This window comes from Onthophagus taurus, chromosome 1, assembly GCF_036711975.1.
Source record: "Onthophagus taurus isolate NC chromosome 1, IU_Otau_3.0, whole genome shotgun sequence".
Classification (NCBI taxonomy): Eukaryota; Metazoa; Arthropoda; class Insecta; order Coleoptera; family Scarabaeidae; genus Onthophagus; species Onthophagus taurus.
This window is the reverse complement of record NC_091966.1, coordinates 30,978,380-30,994,994: the sequence shown is the minus strand read 5'-3', so window position 1 is coordinate 30,994,994 and position 16,615 is coordinate 30,978,380.

Here is a 16,615-nt window from a genome sequence, read left to right as displayed (position 1 = left end):
AAATAAATCTTTAAACATTTTTCATCTCATCATAATATCCACCAAACGCGAAAAATTGCACTTTTTGAATAATCCCTTGAAAAATAACATTTGTTAGAAATCGATTTTGATAAGTATCAACGTTATCAGAACTGTCAAATTCACGCGCTCTAGAAACTCCCCCCAAGTCTATTGGTTGACAGATGTCAGCTGATTTCTAGTACAATGTGGAAAATTGGAAATGGTATATGGTGGTAATTAAAGGAGTTAGGTAAGTTGTCATGACATTTTATCCACTTTTTTTTAATTTATCAGTTTATGTAAAGTTAGAAAAATGACAAAATGTTCGGAAATAGGTAGATTACATTTATGCAGAAACAACCGATAAAGTTGACGTTTACAAGCATTTTGGTGCATACAATTCCGAGGTTGCGCCCGTTAATTTTTGCGCAAGGGGGGCCGTAAAAGTTTTACGGTCGCGCTCATTTAGTGCGCACCACCGAGACTCTCCCGTTGAGAATTACTTTGTTCTATCCGGATTACAGGAGAACGCCGAGGGACAGTTAAAAAAGAACTCTCTTTAACTGACAGCTTTTAATTAGAATATTAAAAAAATCTATGTAATTTATTTTTCAAAATTAAAAAGCGATTTATAGAAGATGTTTTAACTCCTTTTATGTAGTATAACTTCAAAAACTAGTATACGGATACTTTTGGTATAAAAACGCTTTGTTTATGTATTGCAGTCGATAGACGGCGCGCGTAAATTTCATAACAAAAAGTTTTAAAGTTAAAATCTACAGATTTTGTGTAATTACTTATTTTTATAGCAAGGCCGCTTCTGGTCAAGGCAATACAACATCGGTACCTTGTAAGTTAAATCACAACTGTGTTTAGACAGGACTGAAAGAAAAGCTTGATTCCCAGAACATATTTCATGACATTTGAATCTATCTAGAATTAAAACAATAAAATTTTAAGCTTTGTATTTTCTTTTTTTTTTTTATACGTTAATTTGGAAGAACTTAATTTACATTCAACTATCGTACAGGATATCTGCTAACCGAAAGTGCTAGAATCAAAACGAGAGGTCAAAACTCAAATCAAGTTTCGCAGCAACTCTAACAGCACGATTTTCTGATTTTCAATTTCAACGCTTGCAATATTTCCATAATACGTATAAGACAATCATCAAAATTGTAAACAGAGAAAGAGTTTTTACGATTTACAGGGCTTCAAGTTATAGAAAGTTCGGTGATTAGAATTCCCATTTATTTCCTTATACCTTAAAGATGTCGGATATTTTTAGACGGATTCTTTATTTATTTGTTTATATTTAAAATAAAAAAAATGCAATGGACATGAGTAGCTGTGGTAACACAACTCCTTCAAGGATGAACGAAATCTTCATTAAGTCTTTGAAGTCTTTATCAAATCTTCATTATACTTATAGCTCAATAAATAATTTAATAGAGGTATAATGGCTTTATCAAGTCTGCATTAAAACTCTATCGTGCATATATTAGTTTACACAATCTTTGTATTAAGTCTTCTCCATATTTCTGTAACGTAAAATTTGTACAGAGTTAATTTTACATCAATATCTAACGGTGCATCAAGACTTCTTTAAGATTGCATACAATCTCTATACACCGTTATTACATCTGCATCAAATTTCCATTATTCCTCTTTACTTGATAGATACTTGATAGTATCCTTCATGACTAAAAGTAAGTAGTCATTACTTCTAATCTTTATCATTCCTGCATCATCATGTTTCTGACACGTCAAGTTTGTACAAAATAAAGTGCTTACTGATAGCTGGTGTGTATATGAGTGCATCAAGACTTATTCAAAATTGTATAAAATTTTCATACAGATCTTATTAAATATACCTGCACCAAGTCTCCTTCATCAAATCTTCACTATGTCCTCTGAATTGATTAACTCCACTAACTCTGCTTTAATTCTTAATCATGTCTGTGTCAAGTCTCTATCATACGTTAATTTAGATAACTCTGTAAGTGTCCATTAAATTATACAACTTCGAATAAAGTCTAAATAATTTCTGCAAAACATTTTAACATGTTACTGTGAAAGTACGTCTATATAGAGTCAAGTCTACGTCCAGGCTGCATCATCCCTCTAGGCGGTCTGCATCAATACGGCGTCTGTAAGTGCATAAAGTCTTTAATGTCATAAGTAAATAGCAGTTATTACGATAAAAATTTCAGATTTCTATTTTGATATGCCATGATAAATCGATGCCTCGATATTGAAGTAATCAGGCGACACTTTTTCTAGATGTATCTGATAGTGTGCTGGAGTTGGCTTGATTCCCGACCGATGATCTATCGGATCTTTGTAGGTTGCAGAATTAGTTTTAAAAATCTACCATTGATAACGAAAAATTAAGATGGTTTATGCATATGTGATACATCATTTTAATCACACAGCATGGTATTTTCATGCTGACTAATGCTGATTTGACAATGTACTCGCTAAAAAGAAGTCAACAATTCTTTTCAGTTACTGCCCCAAAGTTGATTGTCTCCTTCTTTAGTTGCTTACACTGTTATGAAAACAAATTGACCACATTTGAAAACTGAGGAGGAACCTGAATGATGGAATTATATCCAGCATGTTACATAGCTGGGTGGAATGTCTTTTTGCAATCATTTTTTCTCGTTTTATTTATAATTACAAATGTTTGTTCATATATACTGTAATATTATACCTGGTGAGATATTTAAATTGAGACGATCTTGTAACTCGTGAACCATGAATTTTATCGAAAAAAGTTTCAGATAAAACTTTCATCATATGGAGGGGGAAAACATTTTATATTTATTTCAAACATTTTATTATTTAACTTGTTTTATGGATAAAAATGCAAAATAACGTATTCAAACAAACACAACAAAACAAATGAGCTACGCTTAAAAATAACGATAGACATAAGATGCATCGTAACATTTCTAGATTTATCTGTCGCACACTTCACGTGTCCCTTGCCTCATATTTTGCAGTGTTGAAAAAATCAAGGCATGTTAGATCGAGAGACTTAGTAGGCTAATTAATAGGGCTACCCCTACCTATTCACTTATTTCGATAATTCCTATTACGTACCTACTTTACTAGTATTTCGTGAATCAGAGAATTTGTAAATTTTTCTCCATTCAACCTATCATTAATAAAGAAAGGACGAATTAAAGTGTCCCCTATAATCCCACACAACACATTGACTACCCAAGGTCGTTGGTCATTCATTTCACGTAACCAATAAGGATTTTCTACTGACCAGTAATGCATAAATTTCGCCCAATGACAAAATGAAATTGGGTTTTGGAAATTATTCTCGTGAAGCTGTTGATGTAAACGGTGTACGGGTGAAATGCATAGCGATGTAAAATTCTAAGTAGGATTATTACAAACATCACCTTTAATGTTGATTGTATTATCATCACCCGTTGTCGTTTTTGTGCCGCATTTTCTCTTTTGAAGATCTCCAGTATTGATAAATTGTTTCACAATACTATAAAATGATGGACGGGATGAGATGTTTCTGGCGGGAAGTCTTTCTTCGAATAAATTTCAAGCAATATGGATATTTCTGGCTGCTTCTCCGTAAACGAAAATCATTTCAGCTTTTTCAGCAATCATATCTAATGAATTTGTTGCTAAGGGAAATTTTGACAGAACAGAAACAACTGCTAGCTATTATAGCCGTCTTAGTATTTCCCTCGTTTATGTTAATTGTGGTGTTATTCTAGCACCACATAACCACATAACTTCAATTTCCATGGAAAAGAGTAATAATTAAGAAACTTCTGAGTCGACTTAATGAGTGTGGTCTTGCATAGTTGTAAGAATAGTTTGGACTATGATTTATCATTGACTATCTTGATTTAGCCGTCTAAGCGGCTTTGGCTACAACCACTTAATCATCAACAATGAACTTTCACAACCTTAGTATACAAATAATTATTTTGGGATACCGAATCTGAAATAGGTACTTTCTCTATCTCCTGAAATAGTTAATTTTACTAAAACAAAATTGTCCTAATCTCATTCTAAAAGTTGTTTTACAAGAACTTTTAAGTCACATTTAAATTTTTAACTATGAATTTAACCCTAAATAAATTGATAGACCACTAATTGCTGTTTTATACCCATAAAATAATTTTTTTTAAACAGTTATTCTCCTATAAAAGTAATCTGTTAAATACCAGATTATGAAATATCCATTTTTAACCGTTTTTCAGAAAGAACCCGTTAGCATTATACTTTTTACTCGGGGATTTACTACTCAATGCAGCATTCACGAGAGCGTTACGTTGTCTACGTGAATGAATCACACCGTTTTACATTGTTTTATTTGTATTTTATGCATCGAGTATTCACTCATTTATGATACATTTCTTGTACAAGAGATTTTAAACAAGAGAATTCGTACATATGAATATCCCCGGTTATTCGTATTTTATATTAAACGACCAAAAGTTTCCACTTTTTTACATCATATATTCCCACATCTTTGTTCTCACAGTTTTGTTTATGCCTTTTGTCCTGAGTAAATAGGCGAATTGAAAACTTGGTACAGCAAAATAATAAAGCGGTTTTTAACAAACTTTTACGATTTAAACGCATTTGTTCGCATAGACTCCATACAATTGTAAGCTTCTCTGGGTGTAAGTCTCTAAAGGTGAAGCAGGCACTCTGTATCAATGATGCTTAATTTATTCTTGTCACAGAAGTAACAATAAGTGTTGAACATCACCAAAGCAAATATTAAAATATCTCGACGTAAACTAATTTGATCTTGCCAAATCTTTTATTCATGACCACGTAAAATATAGACTTGAAGAAAAAGAACTATATGGAGATCCGATGTATATGATTAAAAATATATTGGAATATGCTATTAAGATAGAAAAAAAATTATATAACTTTCTTTTCTAATTTTATATATCTCAAAGTAATTATAAAGAGATTTCTTTTTTCGACTTTTTTTCTTTGTTGGAAACTTTTAAGTGGTCTTGTATTAAACGAGGGCGTGATGAGAAATTCGCGACTGTTCCTTTTCACACTTTGTGAGTGAACTTGACTTCCGGATAAAGTTCATTTTAATACGGTGACGTCGGCAAACATCCGTGAATGGCGGAGCGATTCCGTTCGCGGGATATTAATTACAGAGACTCTATTTAACGACTCGGTGTTTTATGGAGTTTTAAAAGGATTTAATGTGTGCCGGGGACCGTTTTAAAAAGCTAATATCCGAAGGCGGGAAAAGTTTACCGAGCCGCGGCGAATGTTGTTATGCTTCGGCTTAAATTATAATTTTCTTCGTAGTCCTCGACCATTAATGGTACATGGCGATGTAAAAATATTTTTGCAACTAGTTTTAACGGCTTTAGTTATAAATGTATTACGACTAGGAAACTTTTGACATAAACCAACTTACAATTTTCCTAGTTACATCGTTTTTTTTAATACAATGATATTTACAATAATGTGCATATGTATTGGTGTTTGGGGTTGGGGAAATAATTCGGGGAGGGGGTTGTAAATTAATACCAAAGCGTGAAATCATCGAGTTTGATCGAGGACCTCTTGTTGCCCTCATTAATTCGGGCGCAATTTGAACCGTTCGTTGGCGTGTAAGCGGATCAAGCACTTAATATTCTGAAACAAATAGCGATTGCGTTTGGAGTTGTGGCGCCGCGGCGTCGGCGTCCACGCGACCGGAACAACTGAAATCACTCATAGCTGGAGCGTTGTTTTCATTAACACCAAAAACGAGCCAAACGTTTGATACGACCAATTTCACTAACGTTAATCTGAGAATAAATTACACGTCGTAAAATTTAATTTATGGAAAGATGAAATCATTTATTTTTTGTTCTTTTTTACCCACATTTGAAATACCACAAAACTATAAAATACTAAATTGGAATGTAAAAGTTATAAAACTGTTCCATTAATTTAAACGTCACTAAATTTTCCATACATCTCACTTAATAACACAAAACTGAGTTTTATGTTACCGCTGTGTGTCGAAACAGTCGCCAATTTACATACGCGTGGTCCCAACACGACTTTCCCATACTGTACTAATAATCAACTTTGTATTTTCGAGTAAAATTCGAGTGAGAATTGTTATTAGAGAGTACCAGCTCTTAATCTAATTGGGTTTTATGGTTGCAACAGCTAAAATACATTTTCCGAGAGAGTTTAACCACCGAAGCATAAATCCCACTTCTGTAACCTACCCTCGAAAACCATACATCGAACGCCTATCAACGCCTTCATCCCCCTTTAATCACTAACGTCCAGTTTAAACATCATTACGGCCGCTTCTATAATCAGTCATTACGGCATCCTCTCGATCCACTAACGTCGCGACGCCGACACTCGCTGGCCGCTTTAGAGAGATCACTTTGGATACTGTGTGATGTTGCTTCCACGTTGAGGCTGTTTAATTGGTAAACCACTTTATGGTAATTATCCTCAATTGGTTGCTCTCCATAAAGTATCGTGTTTGCACCAAGAGTTAGTTTATTGTTCCAAACGAGAAGACCATAGCATTATATACATTCCTTACTTTATCAAGAATTATTGAGTGTTATTCAGGTAAAATGTTAGAGTCATTGACGTTTCAAACTAATTTATCGTTAACAATAAAACTAGGGGATGGGGATACAGAGAGTGGGGAAGGGAATGAGAATTGCGTCGACATGTTTGGACTGTGAAAGGACATTTTGGCGTTTAATCGATGCTTCCGGAGAGTTTGATTGTCAGGACAAGTGATTAGGATTCCATTTATGGTTGATTTTTCATATAAAAACTTTTATTCTAAAAATAGCCACCTCTTATTAAATTGAGTTTATAAAAAAATAGAACCTTTAAAAGGTTTACTTAGTTCTTAGCTTAGAGATACACCTTGTTCATCTTGCGAGGTTAATAAGTATTTATCTTTAGTGTAATGTGTTACGCTATCTATTACCCAGTACATTACCGTTTAACCTTCCACTTTATTTACTTTACCACTAAATACGATAAAACCCCATAATGGAAAGATATATGTATATTCGTATGGAAAAAAACGGGCAACTTAAAAGCAGTAAAAAGAAGATTTAATGAAGCTATGTTTAAGGATAAAAATTATAATTAATTTGTTGTTACTCCAAAATGCCTCGTAAATATGGTGCATTAATGATATTTTGCAAAAAATAAGGTAGTTTAATTACTAAGTATTTCCCGAGATAATGACTAATTAATAATCTTGACGTTGCTCTAAGTTTTATTGATTAAAGTATTAGGTTGATGCATAATTATTATCAATCTAATATTTTCTCGTATTAATTGATCCGATTAAATATAAGACATTATCAAATCTTTTATGGCCAACTTGTTAGATTCCCATTAAGAAACTTCCCAAGTAAATTTAGAATTCTATTTTTTATCATGAAGAGCTGTCAGAACAGATTTACTGTTAGAGAAAAGCAGTGTAGTTGATTTTACTACCATTAGATCTCCATTACCGTACCAGATTTTAGTTACAGAGGTATAATTGTTGTGTATTGTTTTGTTTGTACTTAGGCTTATCTGTCTAGGTATGAATCCAATTCAAACTGTGTTCAAGCTGCGACCATTGATAGTCAAAGGAGTCTGCCATACTCACAAATCATTACAAACATAGTGAAGCGAACCCAATTTTTGACAAAAATTGATAATGAACAATGAAGCAAATGTTTGCCTTTTTAGTCATGTTAATAAGCAAAACAACTGTTTGTGGGCAATAGAATCTGTATGTTTTCAAGACAACCTGCAGTTTCATGAAAAAGTCGTTGTTTGTTGCGCAATATCTTCCAACCAATATATGTGTACTTCTGCAATCACGGTGGGAACAACTTGGCATAGAAATCTTCTGGTTCCAGAACGATCTCTTTCCTTTGAAACATTTTCTGTACCAAGTTACACTGATATAATAAAAATATTAACTAGTTTCTTTGCGTTAGTAAAATTAAAGGCAAAGTAGTAAGGCAGGGTAGTACTTTTATTGCAACAGACATTTTAAAGAAACTTAGAAAAAATTTTAGAAGACAACTAAAGAATTCACCAAAAGCTATCACCCAAACATGATGACAACAGAATAGTTTTGAATAAAACGATGGTGGTGAAAACGAGATGGAAGAAATACTTTGGTGAACTTTTAACATCAAAAGAAAATAGTGAGGAACAAAATACATAGAACATAATGACGTGCTAGTACCGAAACCGACACGTGAAGAAACTGTATAAATAATAAAAAAGTTAAAGAACTACAAAGGCCTTGGAAAGAATGCACTACTACCTATTGAACTATTGAAAGCATCCAGAGAGAATATGTAGAGACCCATATATCCATTACTATATGAAATATGGAAAAATTAACAAATTTCAGAAGAGCGGAAGGTAGGTTACATCCAGTTCATCTACAAGAAGAGAGACAAACTAAACTGTAACAACTACAGAAGCAGCACACCGCAAAGACAAAAACACTACCTACAAAGTGTTATTAGACACAATATACTAACGTCTTGAATTCTACTCCGATCGCACCGTGGAAGAATATTAAAGTGGATTTAAGGTCTGGTGGCTCAACTATAGACTATATCTACACTCTGAAGAACATACAAGAAAATTTCTTCGAATATAACATGGACCTGTAAGTATTTAGATCAATTTCAAAGAGGCATTCAAAAAAATAAATAGAAATAACGATGCTAAAGATGCTAAACCGGGTATACCAGAGAAGCTGATAAGCTTAATTAATATCATGCTAACTCTATCGAAAGGAACTGTCAGAATTCAGGGAGAGCGGTACAAGATTGTGCTGGAATGGGGAGAATGAATCATAAATTGGACCAGCTCATGGATGGTGCAGACATAGTATTACACGTAAAAACACTCAGAAGAGCATGGCTGAGACATCTGAAAAGGATGCAGAGAGACGCAGTGAAGAGAATTGTAGAAAGGTAGAGAAACGATGGAAAGATGATGTGACGTACAAAACTGAAAGCGTGCGGTGTCGAATAGACTGAAACGGTAACGCATTATGAGGGAAGCCAAAGCTCAAAGAAGACTATAGTGCTGGAAGGAGAGGGAGAAGTTATACGTAAGTTCTCCAAATTCGAAAAGGAGGTTGTGATTACTGAATACATTTTAGCTGCAACGAGCTCCTCAGATAAATCTTGTATGCAAATTTTCACAATCTAGTGTCAGTTGTTTGCCATATATATATAGACTCAGCTCTTCGTGACAGACCTTGTGATGAAATCGTAAGCTTAACAAGATATTTTTAGAACCCTTCTGCATTTTCTGACACTGCTAGCATAATCCTAAGAAACTGTAAGGATAGTCTATTAAATTTTGTCGTTGAATGTTTTTAGAATATATAGATTCTGTATTAGAATATATAGATTCTGTTTCTGGGTTTATCTAAAATTGTAATCTTTTGGTAATAATTTGGCATAGAAATTGTTCATTGGAAATATATAAATTCAAAAACTTTCATCGAGAAACCCGAATGATACATTGATTTCCGTTATTATTTTCCCCATACGGTACAGATATTACGCCCATAAGTTGACGTGTGTTAGAGTGAAATGGCTTATCATCAATGCGTCATTTCGTAAGTTTTCAAGCGATGAGTCACTCACACTTGTGGTGGTATAGAGTATATCTGTTAACATCTGCAATCCCAAAGTTTACTTTTTATTGTTAGTTCTGTAAGTGATGAAATGAATGATTGAATTTAAAATAAATTGACTTTAAAAAAATGAATCTAAACAAAAAATATAAAGTTGAAGATAAAAACTGGTGCAATTTATCAAAAGACACGAGCCGCGGACGCACTTGTTTTTCCGTTATGGATCATAAATTCCCTTATAGGCGGCTGCGTCGGAAAAATGAGCACGACAAAAAAGAAAAGAAGGGTAGTCTGAGGGGTTGCGGCACAAGAAAGCGACCGAAAAAAAAACAACACCGAGGACCGGTTCATATTACAATGACAAATGCGCAGTTACAATCCTCCCAGTTTCGACGAACGGATTTCTTCCGTTACACGCGCCCTTCGCTTTATTATTACTACAGCCGCGGCTTGTTCTTCATTCGGTTCCTCTTCATTCCTTGTCCTTTTTGGGGTCCTCGCCGAACCAACAACGACGGTTTGACTTTCACCAAGACGCGCGCGCTTACACTTCGTTTGCTGTCGTCATCTTGTATTGTTGTCGTTCGTTCCTCTTTTGCTACGAGAGTTTCTAGGATATTATTTTTAAAAAGAGACCAAACAGAAAAGTTTTTTTGTGTCCTCGCCGAAGTAGTACTCGGAATCCTTTGTAATGTCGTGTACCTTTGTATGTTACAATTTTGCTATCTATTAGCTTTCATAATATTTTCTAGTAAACGTAAAGGAAATTTTTCTCTATATTTCATACAGAATTGAGAATATCAAAAGGTTTTTTATAATTACAGTAAAATCTAGATATAACGGATAAATTTTTTTAAGTAATATGTACTATTAATATTATCTATTTCTTTTTTTGTCTGATTTGTTTGACGACGCAAAACCAAAAACTTTCTAATTCTAGGTTTAGTGTTCATTAGGTCTAGTGTTTATTTATTTATTGAAACAAACAGGTTACCCTAATTACATGTTTCAACTAGCATAATAGTAGAACAAAATCTATAGAACAATATCTATTAAAATCAGGCCGCAATATAAAATAGTGATTAACAACCAATACTTAATTAGTTGAGCGTCATAAAACATTTAGTTCTGAGCTACTTGTACAGGGTGTCCCAGACCACCCGTACCAGCCAATTTATTCGGAAACGGTGAGTCCTAGAGAGTTGAAATAAAAAATTCGTCAACTAAAGCAGACACCCTCCTTCTAGATAGTGTGTTACGACCGACCAACAACATCCGGAAGTGGGTGCAATTGAGTAGTACTTTAATATTTTATATGTAAAGAGGGGTCAATTACGATATCATCGTAAAGAACTCTTCAATAGAAATCTCTTTCGCTTGAAAAAAATTTTTATATTGCTAATCGTTTTCGAAATAATAAACCCTAATTGTTGGTACTTTTTACCGGTGTTATTTAAGTTGACAAATAGATGTCGCTATTCGTCGTTTTGAAAAATCGTGTAATTTAGAAATGGCTGGTTAATAACAAGAAATTGTTTTTACTAACAAAATGAATAAAATAACAAGGAGTTTTTTTTACCACAGAAGAATATTACAAAACACTAAATAATAAAACTTAATAAATTAAAGTAAAAATACCAGTTCTTATTAAACAAATGAATAAAATAACTATGGAAAGGAATTATTTGGACGACAAAACGACACAAAACGCTCAATCTAATAAAAAATTAACAAAATCAAGATAATAAAGATTATAAATGTTCAAATTGTCTACCATTTTGAGCAACACATTTTTCAAGCCGGAGCCTTACACTATCTACCGCATTTAAAATTTCTCTTGCACTTAAATTCTGACACGCTTCTTGAATTCTGTTCTTCATTTCTTCCTTTGTTGTTGGTCGATGTTTATAAACTAAATTCTTAAGTCGACCCCAAAGATAGAAATCAAGAGGGGTCAAATCGGGTGATCGTGCTGGCCACGCCACACAACCTCCTCTTCCAATCCATCGCCCAGGGAATTTTTGGTCACAAATCGCACGAGATACCGCAGCATAATGTGCTGGGCAGCCATCTTGTTGTAGCCACAATCTCCTCCTTATTGCTAGTGGAATGTCACCCAACAAATCATGCTGCAATGTGCCAGCAAGAAATTCCGCATACCTGCGACCATTGAGAGTGCCATCAAAATAAAAGGGCCCAATTATGGTGTCGCCCAAAATCCCGCACCACACATTTAGAGACCACAGATTTTGATTGTTCATTTCAACCATCCAATGGGGGTTAACTTCTGACCAGTAGTGGGCATTGTGCAGGTTTAACTGCCCATTACTTTTAAATGTCGCTTCATCTGTCCAAAGGATATTCCGATGAAAAAATTGAGTTTGGCCTAATAACCAATTACAAAATTGTAATCGGTTATTAAAATCTTGATCTCTTAATTCTTGGCAAAGATTTACATGATAAGCGTAAAATTTATTTTCTTTTAATATCCGTTGGACTGAGCTCTTGGTGATATCGAATTCCCTTGCCATATCACGGACGGATAAATGAGGGTATAACTCAACACCGGCTATTACCTCCGCTGTTCGATTGTCTTGCACGGTTCTTTTTATTCTGTGTCTGATGTTGTGATGAGGACGAACTACCCCAAATCGCTTAACTCTACAAGCAAGACGACTGAAGACATGACGACTTTGCTGTGGTCGGTAAGGAAAGCGCTCGGCATACAATCTTTCGGCAGCCCGAAAATTTTGTCTGCATTCCCCCAATAACATCAACATGTCATACGCTTCTTCATTGTTGAAAGGCATGTTGATGTTTAAATAAAATTCTAATTAGTTGTTCAAGATAAATACGAAGAATTGATAACTGCTAGTTTCACAAAGTTGACGTTCTGTCAATAACTTTTTGTCAAATAATTGACAAACGGCGACTGTTTTAAAATTAAACTTTACTTAAATATTTTAAGAAGAGCGTTTTTTTTTTTTTGTAATTTACTAAAACTGTTTTCTAATGTACTCTTATGAAAGTTATTGTTTATTTTATTCATTTTGTTAGTAAAAACAATGCTTTTGTTATTAACCAGTCATTTCTAAAATACACAATTTTTCAAAACGACGAATTGTGACATCTAGCTGTCAACTTAAATAACACGGTAAAAAGAACCAAAAATTAGGGTGGATTATTTCGAAAACGATTAGTAATATAATAATTTTGTTCAAACGAAAGAAATTTCATTTGAAGAGTTCTTTACAATGTTATCCTAATTTACCAATTTGAACATTGTTAATTTTTTGTTAGATTGAGCGTTTTGTGTCGTTTTGTCGTCAAAATTATTCCTTTCCATAGTTATTTTATTCATTTGTTTAATAAGAACTGGTATTTTTACTTTAATTTATTAAGTTTTATTATTTAGTGTTTTGTAATATTCTTCTGTGTTAAAAAAACTCCTTGTTATTTTATTCATTTTGTTAGTAAAAACAATTTTTTGTTATTAACCAACCATTTCTAAAATACACGATTTTTCAAAACGACGAATAGCGACATCTATTTGTCAACTTAAATAACACCGGTAAAAAGTACCAACAATTAGGGTGGATTATTTCGAAAACGATTAGCAATATAAAAATTTTTTTCAAGCAAAAGAGATTTCTATTGAAGAGTTCTTTACGATGATATCGTAATTGACCCCTCTTTACATATAAAATATTAAAGTACTACTCAATTGCACCCACTTCCGGTTGTTGTTGGTCGGTCGTAACACACTATCTAGAAGGAGGGTGTCTGCTTTAGTTGACGAATTTTTTATTTCAACTCTCTAGGACTCACCGTTTCCGAATAAATCGGCTGGTACGGGTGGTCTGGGACACCTGTATAATACAGAGAATATTGGTAATTAGTTTCTTGCTGATACTTTATTATATAATGTTACCATTTTATTTAATGGTGAGTTTCTTCTCAGTTCTGTAGAGAAACGCTTTATATTAAACAAAGCCCTAGGGCGACCAGAATATGCAGGGAACAAACCAACACTTCTCAAAATTGATGGAGCATCCACTTTATTGTTTAGTATCTTATACAGATAACCAAGACTTATCACACCCCGTTTGACCGACAATTTTGTCATATCAAAATATCTCCGAGCGAATTCATAAGACTAAAAATCAATAAATCTATTGTATTGTTTGTAGAAAATATATATAATAAATTTATTTTGTCCTGTCTCAATGATATTCGAATGATAGGCTGTTCCAGGGTCCCATACCATAACAGTATATTCCAGTTTTGATCTAATTAATGAATTATATACGTACTTTATGCTGTCAATATTGAAAAAGGAGTGACAGTTTCTTATAATAAATGCTAACAACCTTATAGCTAATGCAGTTGTAGCTTTTACGTGCTCGTCAAAGTTAAAGCTTTGTGTATATATTACTAATAAATCATTTTTCCGTACAATGTTTTTCAGTTTATAGTTATTGATATAATACTCATAAACAATCGGTACTTTCTTTAAAGTGAAAGTAATTTTTTCACATTTTTGCGAATTAAGGTGGAGCCTGTTCTCGTTGCACCAAATCATTAGTCTTCTAAGATCAGATTGTAGGCACACACAATCATTTTCATCACGTACACTTCGAAAAATTTGAGGTCGTCAGCAAACTGTAGGCATTCAGATTCCTTTATAATGGACGGCAAGTCATTAATAAACAATAAGAAGAGTAAAGGTCCTAGATTACTACCGCAAGGGAGTAATCTATTACTTGTTTTCCAAATGAGATACAAAGTACAAGTACATCATGATTCACTTTATCGAACGCTTTAGCAAAGTCAGTGTATATGACGTCAACCTGACCTTTTCTATCCAATTCAGAACTACCATATTCATTTAAGATAATGAAGTTTGTTTCTACAGATCTACACTGTGTTAATTAATTATCGTACCCGACGTCATCAGTGCAAGTATGCAACCAATATCACAGTATTGGTATTGCAATACGCGTTATTAACACACTGTACTAGGGATAAATTCATGCTGGTTAACATGCAATGCCTCATTGACGTGATTGAATATTCTATTATATATAATGCTTTCGAAGACTTTTTCAAAACAGGATATTATTGAAATTGGTCTATAATTGCAATTTTACTTACAGAACCAGACGTGCGTATAGGTACAACCTTTGCCCACTTCCAATGTAAAGGAAACGTACAAGTAGAAATTGCTAGGTTAAAGATTGTGCAACCTTTTACGATGTAAGGGTCTGAATTAACCAGACTAAATCATCTGGTCCTTGTGCCTTTTTTGGCTTTAACTTATTGCTTCCAATATTAAATTATTCGAAATTTCATGTTCAACGAGCTTCTTTGAAGGGATTCATCATATTTATTAAGGATATAAGTAGAAACATATTCAAAAACAGAACTGAAATATTAACCAAATGCCATACTTATATTTTCTGCAGAAGAAAGCGTTGAACCATGTTGTTGAAAACACGTTGCTTCATTTAAGTTTCTTTTTTTGTTAGAAATGAAATTCCAAAAAGAATTTGGTTCTTCATTCTTAATATTTTGTTCCACCTTAGCCGTGTAGCTATTGTATACTATGCCATGTCATGCCTTATGCTAGCTCTTAAATTTATCCATATGGTAGGCCGAAACGTTTTTAAATTTGTGATGAAATTTGTTAAGTTTAATACTTTTTATTATATCATAGTTGAACCAAATAGGATACTTCCTAGAACAAACCCTTTTCACTAGTGTATACTTTTCAATTATTTTATTAAGTATGCTATAGAATGCATCTACAAAGTCATTCCGTTGTGAAACGAACTTAAGAAGGAAAAGTCAATAGTACCTAAGTCTCGATAAATACCCAAAAAATCAGCTTTCCGAAAATCACGTATATATTTAGGAGTTAATACTATTTTATCTATATTACAGTTTATCTGAATTTCTAATGAGCGATGATGACTATTCTCAACCGTATGTGGATGATTACATTTATGGACAGTGAGGTTCATATTGGAAATTATCAAGTCCAGTGTTCTACCATTTCCGTTAGGAATAATATCATTCAACGACTTGCAATTACAAAAGCTAATGAAATCCGCAAAGTTATTATACTTAGTATTATTAATACAATAAAAGTCAAACCCAATACCTATAACTAATGACAGGTTAAAAGCACCCAAAAATATAAAGTTTGCTTCGTATATCATATAGAAATTAGTCATTAAGTTTATAAATTCTTGGTACAGTTCTGCATTACTAGACGGTCTGATATATGATACCACTAATATTATCAACATAATATTAATAATATTATCAACATAATTGACCTTAACTGCTTGTATTTCAAGTTCAGTTTCCAAACGGATGATACATGCCGTATACTTAGTTTTGAACTCCACTACCGAGCATACCCATAGTCTCAGTTCGATCCACCCTAAAGACACAATATCTCGAATCCATGAACTCCGCACTAAAAAATCCCGTATTCAACCACGTTTCGGTCAGACAGATAATAGAAAAATCCTGATTAGAACGTTCATTAAAAAGTTATTGGTCTTGGTTTTCAATCCCCGCACATTGTAATAGTATAATGTAATTAGCTTTGTCATTATGTAAAGGTCGCCGCCGCAATTATTATTGAAAAAAGAGAAAGGAAAAAAAAACAATACAATTACTAAATTAATCCAATTAACAAAATAATAAATTCCGCTATAGCCAACAAACTAAAGAACCATAAAATAATAATAAAATATGCACATATATACACATGATAATTAATAAGAATATAAAACAAAATTGTTAATTCTACAAAAAAAAACAACATTTGAGTGCTTAGTGTCATTCCCTCCCAACGCTTAAGAATCTTAATAACTATACGACCTTCCTTCCTGTAGAATATACTTCCATCAGCAATCCATGTATTTTTGG